This window comes from Hipposideros armiger, unplaced genomic scaffold (genome assembly GCF_001890085.2).
Source record: "Hipposideros armiger isolate ML-2016 unplaced genomic scaffold, ASM189008v1 scaffold_258, whole genome shotgun sequence".
NCBI lineage: Eukaryota > Metazoa > Chordata > Mammalia > Chiroptera > Hipposideridae > Hipposideros > Hipposideros armiger.
In genome coordinates this window covers 1,368,108-1,378,179 of record NW_017731608.1, presented here as the reverse complement: position 1 = coordinate 1,378,179, position 10,072 = coordinate 1,368,108, and the positions used below count along the sequence as shown (strand labels likewise).

The 10,072-nt window shown below is 42.2% G+C and overlaps 1 protein-coding gene and 1 non-coding gene across 3 annotated transcripts in view; both read right to left on the bottom strand.

Annotated features, from left to right (window-relative positions):
• The window catches only part of CSTPP1 (centriolar satellite-associated tubulin polyglutamylase complex regulator 1), a 180,833-nt gene that overhangs the window by 53,742 nt on the left and 117,019 nt on the right, over nt 1-10,072 (bottom strand). The window lies entirely within an intron of this gene.
• On the bottom strand, nt 5,308-5,381 carry TRNAI-GAU (transfer RNA isoleucine (anticodon GAU)). The gene has a single exon. It is a non-coding gene; the product is annotated as a tRNA-Ile (tRNA).

The following is a 10,072-nucleotide window of genomic DNA, read 5'->3' as shown; positions in this document are numbered from 1 at the left end:
GAGGGCAGTGTCACTGGCCCTCATATGTGGGATCCGAACCGGGGCCCTCTGGCGTCCCAAGCCAGTTCTTAACCATCGCGTCACTCGGCCGGCCCTAGATGGCTTTTATAAAAAGACAGTATAAAGCCCTAATTCCTCTGTTTTTGAATTTAGGAACCATTTTAATAATCTTCTGTTTATTTTATTTTCTTACTTTATTGGGGAACAGTGTGTTTTTTCCAGGACCCGTCAGCTCCAAGTCAAGTAGTTGTGTTCAATGTAGTTGTGAAGGGCATAGCTCACTGGCCCATGTGGGAATCGAACCAGCAACCTTAGTATTATGAGCCTGCGCTCTAACCACCTGAGCTAACCAGCTGCCTGATCTCCTCATTTTTTTCTGCTGGGCCTTGATACTGCAGAAAAACCTTAGAATGATATAACTGAGAAGGGATTTTTAAAAGAATGTTTATTGTGCATAATTTGCCAGTTTGTCAAGGGGATGGTTAAGAGCTCGCTCAAGAATGTGAGCTCTGAGCAACAGGGTCACTGGTTCGATTCCCGGCCTGAGCTGAGCTTCCGCTGAGCTGCCAACAGGTGGCAGAATGGCTCAGCTAAAAAAAAAACCAAAAAAAACAACAAAAAAACTGTCAAGGGGATCTAAAGTACAGCATAGGGAATATAGTCAATAATACTGTAATAACTACATATGGGGTCAGATGGGTACTAGATTTATCAGAGTAATCACTTTGTAAGTTATATAAATGTCTAATCACTATGTTGAACACCTGAAACTAATATAATATTGTATGTCAGCTGTAATTGAAAAATAAAAAATTTAAAAAAGAATAAAGATAGCTTTTGCAAATACAAAAAAGATGCTTATTAATTTTTATGAGAAAATTAGATTGAGTATCACCAAATAATCAGTAACTATTCTGAATGAAAAGACTTTATAATGAACACATAAGTCATGATAAAAGTAGTTAGGATAAAAGGAATTTTTAAGATTACATGAAACCAAAGTTTATAAGTACAATCTTCTATTGCTTGAGATAAGCTCAGTAAATCTGAATGTGACCTTGGCTTGTTATGTCAAGGCACCCAATTAATGTTTGCTCCCCTTCACCCAGACTCATGCCTCCAGACAAGAAAACAATTAAATTTTCTTTAAAAACCAATTATCTGTCCACAGTTATGAAGTACCTAGAGTAGGCAAATTCATAGAGACAGAAAGTAGAATAGAGGTGGTTACCAGGAGAGGCTGGGGGTGGGGTAGGAAGAAATGGAGAATTATTGTTTAACAAGTACAGAGTTCAGTTTCAGATGATGAAAAAGTTCTGGGAATGGATAGTGGTGATGGCTGCACAACATTGTGAATGTTCTTTTTTTTTTTTAAAGATTTTTTTATTGGGGAATTGGGGGGATGGGAACAGTGCTGGGGAATTAGGGAAAGGGGAACAGACAAGTTGCTGTTGTTTTGTTCTTCAGTCTAGTTGTGGAGGACGTTGCTTCACTGGCCCAAGTTGGCACCACCATTGCTCTCTTCCCGGGCGAGGCAGATTAGTCGCCGGCTTCTGGGCGGCCGCTCACGCTGGCTGCTGGCTACACACGGTAGCCCATGGCAACCCACTGCCACAGGGGCTGCAGCCTACGCCGTCGCCGGCGACTCACAGCAGCCCAGCTCCAGGTTGAGCTGTTGTTCAGCATCTTAGCTGTGGAGGGCAGTGTCACTGGCCTCATATGTGGGATCCGAACCGGGGCCCTCTGGCGTCCCAAGCCAGTTCTTAACCATCGCGCCACTCGGCCGGCCCTGTGAATGTTCTTAATGCTGCTTAACTGTACACTTATCAATGGTTAAAATGGCAAATTTATTGTGTATATTTACCACAATAAAAAAAGGTCTTATTTTTTTAAATATTCAGATAAAGTGCTCTTTAGTCATTCCTTTACAATAATGTATCCTACCTAGGCAGTTCCCCAAATTTATCTGTTCACTAGAATCATTTGGGGCGCTTATTAAAGTTACAGATTCTCTGGCCATACTCCAGATTGCCTACCTGGGAACTCCTGGGTCCTAAGGTAGTATCATGAAGACATAGTTGGATGCTGCCTATATTAGGGCACAGTGGTGCCAATTCAAGAAGCTTACTAATAACTCTTAGACTTCTTCCCCTGTCCTGTGTTTTCTTTTGTTTTTGCTTTTTTCAATTTTTTTAATTGTAAAATACATTTAACAAAAATTTACCACCTTAACCATTTTTAAGTATACAGTTCAGTGGTATTATAAATTAAGTACATTCACATTGTTGTGAAACCATCACCACCATCCATCTCCAGAGCTCTTTTCATCTGGCAGAACTGAAACTCTGTATCCATTAAACAACAACCTCGCATTGCGGCCTTCCTGGAGCCCCTAGCAACCACCATTTGACTTTTTGTCTTTATGATTTTGACTACTCGAAGTACCTCATATAAATGGAATCATATAGTATTTGTCTCTGTATGACTGGCTTATTTCACTCAGCATGATGTCTTCAGGGTCATTCATGGTGAAGCATTTGTTAGAATTGCCTTCATTCCCTAAGGCTGAGTAATACTCCACTATATGAATATACCACAGCTTGCTTATCCATTAATCTCTTGATGGACACTTGGGTTGCCTCCACATTTTAGCTGTTGTGAATAATGCTGCTATGAACATGGGTGTACAAATATCTCTTTGAGACCTTGCTTTCAATTCTCGTGGATGTATACCCAGAGGTGGAATTGCTGAATTCTATTCTAATTCTGTATTTAATTTTCTGAGGAACCACCACATTGTTTTCCATTCCCAACAACAGTGCACAAGGGTTCCAGTTTCTCCACTCTTGCCAACATTTGTTATTATTATTTTTTCAGTAGTAGTCATCCTAATGGGTGTGAAGTGGTATCTCACTATAGTTTTGATTCACATTTCTATAATGATTAATGATATTGAGCAACTTTTCATTGCATTTTTCTTTTCATTCATGGCTTATTGGTCATTTGTGTATCTGCTTTGGAGAAAAGTCTATTCATGTCTTTGCCCACTTTTTTTTTTTTGTGGTCAATGTCCTTGTGTTTTAATAGTGCTCAGATTTTACTTACAGAGAGAAGGGCTGGTTTGAGTCTCTGATATAGCAGATATTTTTGAGAGATAGCATGCTGCTGTTTCATGAAGGTTGAACAGTTATTAAGAGCCCTCTGCGTACCAAGCACTGGGCTACAAACTAGGATAATAAAACTCACTAAAGCATGGGCTTTGTGCTTAAAGGACTTAAATGTCTAAAGCAGAAGACAAACAACTGATTTCAAAACATGTTGATAATGTACTGATGGGGAGCTTAGGGACATACAGACTAGGTTTAGCCCGCTTGGTGGGCTGAGGTAGAGGTGGTAAGGGATGGTGTTCTAGAGAAGGTGCTACCTGACATGAGTACTGAAGTGGGAATCAATCCCGGTGAAAAGATGGGGTGGAGCCTAAACAAGGTATCCTGATGGGAATGAAATGTGAGATGGGGGGGAACTACCAGTACCTGAATTCAGTATAATTGAAGGATAGTTTTGTTTTGTTTTTCAAGATTTTATTGGTGAATTGGGGGAGTGGAACAGTGTTGGGGAATTGGGGAAGGGGAAAAGACAAGTTGTTGTTCTTCAATCTTCGTTATGGAGGGTGCCAGTCATCATCTGGCTGCCCATTGGCAGCTCGTGGCCTCTAAGCTCAAGGTGCTGTGTTCAATCTTAGTTGCGGGTGGGCGTAGCCACCATCCCATGTGGGAGTCGAACCAGCAGCCTTGTTGTTAAGAGCGCACACCCTATCCACTGAGCCATCCGGGCGGCAGCTCAGCTCAAGGTGCCGAATTCAGTCTTAGTTGCGGGAGGGCGTAGCCCACCATTAAACAGGCAATTTGTTACACCAGCTGAGCCATCCTGCCACCTGTTGGCAGCTCAGCGACAGCTCAGCTCAGGCGCAGCGTCACTGGCCCATGTGCTCAGAGTGGCCCTGTTGCTCTGAGCCCGCGCTCTTAAGCCAACTCTTAACCAACTGAGCCACTCGGCCAGCCCTGAAGGATAGTTTTTTAAGGCAAGGAGTTGCTGGAATTGAGGCTGAAAAGGAAAGTTAGATCAGGTCACAGAAAGCCTTATGTGCTTCATTCTATAGATGAGGGGGGTACATTTCAATTGTTTTACATAAAGCAGAAAAGTAGCACAGTCAGATTTCCTGTGTATATAGATCACATGACTCTAAAGGAAGCAAAATGGATGGGAGAGATTGCAACAGTTCAAGTAAGAACTGGGGCAATGATAATGGGAATCAAGAGGAAAGGTCAGGGATTCAAGAACTATTGTGGGGCCAGCCGAGTGGTGCATTGGTTAAGAGCTGGCTTAGGATGCCAGCTCTGAGCAGCAGGGCCCCGGTTTGCTTCCCACATGAGGACCAGTGACACTGCCCTCTACACCTAAGATAGTGAACAACACTTGACCTGGACCTGGGCTGCCATGAGTTGCCAGCGATGGCGTAGGTTGCAATGGAGCTGCAGTGGGCTGCCGTAAGCTACCGTGAGTGACCGGCAGCCAATGTGAGCTGCCGTGAGCAGCTGTCCAGAGGCCGGCGACCGATCTGCCTCAGCTGGGAAGAGCACAATGATAACACCAACATGGACCAGTGAAGCGACGTCCTCCACAACTAGACTGACGAACAAAAGGACAGCAACTTGTCTGTTCCCCTCCTCCAATTCCCCAGCGCTGTTCCCCTCCCCCAATAAAATCTTAAAAAAATAAAAATAACATAAAATTATGAATAAAAAAAAGTTTAAAAAAAAGGAACTATTGTGAACGTAGGATCAGTGAAACTTCTTAGCTGACGGCATGCAAGTGGGGGAAGGGGGAGGAGGAGTCTAGAATGATGGAGTAGAACTCTGGGGACTGATATGGCAAACCCAAGGGGAGAGGCAGATTCAAGGGTGAAGGGTGAGGAGTTCCGTTTCCAATATGTTAAAAATGAGGTGACTGTCAGACATACAAGCGGAGAAGTATGAGGAAGTTCAGGCCTAGAAGTATAGCTTTAGAAGTCATTTGTCTAAGGTAGTAGGAAAAGTAAAAAAAGACAAGACTGCTCAGTAATTATATGCAGTGAGAAAAGTAATGAGCCAAGTACAGAACCCTGGAAAAGACCAACATTTAAGACGAGGACAGAGGAAGAGTAACTTTTTTGTTTTTTTATTGGGGAACAGCCACGGTCATTGGTTACACATTGCATTCATGCCACAATAGTATAGTTGACTCCTTTAGGGAGGGCGCAGCTCACAGTGGCCCATGCAGGAATTGAACCGGCAACCTTGGTGTTATCAGCACCACGCTCTAACCAACTGAGCTAACCGGTCACCCGAGGAAGAGTAACTTGTGAAAGGCCCTGAGAAGGACTGGTCAAAGACGTAGGAAGAAAAAGGCAGTGGAAAAGGGACAACTCTAAAGCCAACAGAATCAGTTTAGAATTTCGACCCCACTACTTACTGGCCTTGAACAAATTAGTTGTGTGCCTCAGTTTTATTGTCTACAATATAGAGATGATAACACTGTCCGGGTTGTGATGAGGATTAAATGTGATATTGTATGAATTATAACTTTAGAAAGTGTCTTTCACCCTGCCTACCTCATGGCAGGCACTCAACAAATGTGATTTCCTTTTTTTAGTCTGGCCCTCTTATGTCTCTCCTGTAAGTAACAGGAAGTAGGATATCCTTAGCTGTTATGTAGTTTTTAGCTTAACCAACAGTCAAACTGGAGGTAGATTGGCCTCTGGCAATCTACAGTTACTCTAAACTGAAGCCACAAAGATGCAAAAAATTCAGGTTTTGAATGGTATTTTTGATGTACATATAACTACTGCTCTTTTCCTGTGTTCTCTTTTCCTAGAACACCAGTCCTTGGGAGCTGCCCTGCAATAAGTAAAATGGGTAAATAATAACATTTGAAAAGGACTAGGAGTTTATAGTTGTTAGAAGTGACACCAGGTTCATTATTAGCTCAAAGAAGACACAGGAGTTTTGTAAAAGGCAGGCAGTGAAAAGGTGCTGTAATGTCCCCAAAACACTAAAATCAGAAAAGAAAAAATTCTGGATGACTCAAAGATTAGTTTGATAGAGATTTTTTTTTTTTTTTCTGTAGGAAGCTTAGACATGTATTACATCACCCTGGCAAGACTGCTTTTAATGATCTGTAAGCTTCAACGAAGCAAGTATCATTTAAAGCTTTGAAGGGAGAGAAAAAAGGGTGTTTCAATTCTCTCAAACAATTTACTGCTCCCCTATTTCTAATAATCATGTGAATATTTTTCCTTTTGACTGGAGAGCAAAGGAAAACGGAAACCTGTGGAAACTGGAGTTGGACAAGAGAACAAAGTTCATGGATGAAATCCTGTCTAATATTGGCAATTGCAACAAAACTCGCCCTTACGTCCTTTAAAAACCTGACCCAGCTCAGTCTCTTTTTTTCCACTTAGAGATTTTTAAATGTCACAAAAGGCTCTTCAGGCTGAACTAAACAATCATGGGAAAATTCTTTAGGAAAAAGATGCAATGATGACTGCACTTTGTCTTGGTCATGCCATGGGTAGGCCATTTCCTCTCAGAAATTTGTTTGTCTCATTAGAGAGATGAGCTGAAAAGGAGCATTTTTTCTTTTTTTTTAAGGAACCACTTTTAAGTCAATCAATAAAATAAAAATATCCCCAAATAACACAATAGTTTTATTTCTGTGATCATTACCTGCCTTCTATTCCAAAATGAAACTGTGACTCTCTCTCCTTACTATTATTGCATGGTTAATTTAAAAAGATGGCCTTCAAAAATCTACAAAATAGTTCCTGATATACAGTAGGCACTCAATAAATACTTGATGAGTGAAAGAATGGAGCAAATAGAGTAAAACAATCACCGTCTCCTTGTGGCCTCTGCTCTTTTTGTATTACTCTAAGGCTAATTTAGCTTGACAGTCATATCACCTTGTTGCTCAATGTGAAATTTCATTCTCTTGTGATTTTACTGTTATCGTACCTCTTTTTCTTGACCAACGTTTCCATTTGGGTGTTTTTTTACACTCAATTTTTATTTATATTTTCCCACTGATATGTAAAATGAGCCTGCAGCTTAAGCCTGGAAAACGGAGTTACACACAAACAACAGATTAGAGTCTCAGCCCCTGTGGCATTCTCTAAACCACCTTTCCTGACACTCATTATACTCGTATTACTTATTCATTCACTCATCTATTTATTCAACAAATATTTACTAAGTCTTTCAATGTGCCAGGCACCATTCTCAATGCTGAGGATACAGCCATGAACAAAAGGGACCAAATCCGTGCCCTGTGGAGATAACATGTGAGTCAGGAAGGGTCAGGCAACACACCAGAAAAACATGTGAAAAACAAAATAGGAGGGGGTCTGTTGCAGATTAAAGGAAGCTAAACAGACATTACCAACTATGTTGTGCAAACTATGATTCAATCCTGGGTCAGAAAACAAAGTTATTACATATATATGAGAACAATGGGGGAAATTATAACTTGGACTGGATGTTAGAGGATGTTATGGAATTATTGTTCATTTTCTTAAATGTGATAATGACATTGGGGTTATGCAGAGGAATAGGAGAATGTTCTTACTCTTAAGAGGTGAAGTGTGTAGGGATAAGTTTCAGTGACCTACCTGCCTACTTATTGTGCACAAACGTAACAAACTGTTAGCATTTGGTGAATCCAAGTGATGGGCATACAGGTGCCTTTATATTACTCCCACAACTTGCCTGTAGGTTTGAAAATTTGTAAAATAAAGGCTGGTGGGAATGGGGGAAACCAACTGCATTTCAGAGATGTGGGTCATGATTACTTGGTTTGACTCTTGTGACAGGACATTTTTCTGTGTGTTGATCCCCCATCTTGTAAAGATTTCCCTTCATTATATACTTAACAACACTAGTCCCATCATTTCCCCTTTTCCATTGTAGCCACAGGAAAGGCTGGGAGGTGGGACAGCCATAGAACAGGACAGTCTCTGAAAATAAAATACCTCGGGCCGGCCGAGTGGCGCGATGGTTAAGAACTCGCTTGGGATGCCAGAGGGCCCCGGTTCGGATCCCACATATGAGGGCCAGTGACACTGCCCTCCACAGCTAAGATGCTGAACAACAGCTCAACCTGGAGCTGGGCTGCCATGAGTCGCCGGCGACGGCGTGGGCTGCAGTCCCTGTGGCAGTGGATTGCCATGGGCTGCCGTGTGTGGCCAGCAGCCAGCGTGAGCGGCCAGCAGCCAGCGTGAGCGGCCAGCAGCCGCAGTGAGCGGCCGTCCAGAAGCCGGCGACTGATCTGCCTCGCCAGAGAAGAGCGCAATGATGGTGCCAACTTGGGCCAGTGAAGCAACGTCCTCCACAACTAGATTGAAGAACAAAACGACAGCAACTTGTCTGTTTCCCTTTCCCCAATTCCCCAGCACGGTTCCAATTCCCCAATAAAAATAAAAAAAAAAAAAAATAAAATAAAATAAAATAAAATACCTCTTTGTTATGGCTGTGTTAAACGAACATTTGTTAAGTAGAGCACACTGTGCTGGTGGTGAGTCTCCAATTCAACAACAGATCACAAGAGAAACTGAAATAGAGATGGTTTTTTACTGACAGGTCCTGGAGGAGGCACAAAGCACACTTGGAGGGGCCACAGTGACACAGTGACAGAGAGAAAAGAGGACCTGGGGCAACATCCCTTTATTAGTGTCCCTCGGGGAGTGCTTTGGGTTCCAGGGCTAAGGCCATATTGGTCAATTCAAACCAAAAGAGTGGGGCTCTGGTAAGCTCCACGGGGGGTCTTATCTAAGGTTGAAAAAAAGGAAGGCCCTGGGAGACAAGGGACACTGTTGGCGCAGGCATAGCAGGAACTTACATTTGCTTATAACTCTGAGGGCTGTTACCTAGAGCATGAGCTTGCATGAGGCGGCTAGTGCAGTTTAAGGTCCCTGCAGGCCAAACAAAATGGATGCTAAGGCAGCAATACCATGGAGTAACTTAGCTAAACTCTTAACACTCCTCCTTAAACTTGATCTGATGTGATACTTTTACATAGTGTATGTGTGGACGAAAAAGGGGCCACATACTAAACCTGACAAGCTCAGGGGGGGCCAGCATGGCAGGCCCTACAAACTCAGAGATGGAAATTAACCACATGGGATGGCCTGAACATAAAAATTCCTAACTAAAAGCAGGTCATGGCCGGTAGTCACATCCTTGGCCTGTAGCTTCCTTGACAAAGGTCAATCTTTACCTTAAGTGAGCATGCCTATTATCTTTTTGCATCTAAGATAACATATCCTTGGAATGTCAGAGTAATCCCTTTTTCCGGGTTCCCCAGGGCACAACCACACCAGAGCAGGAAACTACAGAATCCCTCATTGTTGTTCTTGTCTCCTGATTACCGTCTCTATGTGCTGTAAAATGCTAACTATTAACTATCCTGTACCCACCAATGTAGAAGTACCTGACTCTCCAGTTTACTTTTTATCCAGTCCCAGAGATTTCTCCACTTTGCTTTCTCCCACCCCCTTAATCTATGACCAATTGATTTCAAGTAACCCCCCTCCTTTGATTCTAATGTATAAAATAAAATGCAAAACCGTCATTTTCTGGAGCATTTTCTCAACCCGTTGAGATTTTGCTTCCTGGCAATTGTCATCAGTTTGGCTCAAATAAACTCTCACAAGCTTTCTCTTAGGCTGGATTTTTTTTGTCGACATATGTTATTCACATACTTTACAGCTGAATTCAGGAAAGTAATAAAGTAATTTAAAAGTACAGGAAAAAATACAAGGATAAAGTATGAAGCAAATAAGCCATGAAGTCAGGACTATGGGGTGATGCATTAGACTCCTATGGCTGTTATAAAGCAGTACCACAAATTTGGTGGCTTGAAACAACTAAAATTTACTCTCTTACAGTTCTGGAGGCCATTAATCCAAAATGAGTCAAGGTGTCAGCAGGGCTGATTCCTTCTGGAGGTTCTAGGGGAGAATCCATTTTCTTTTTTTTTT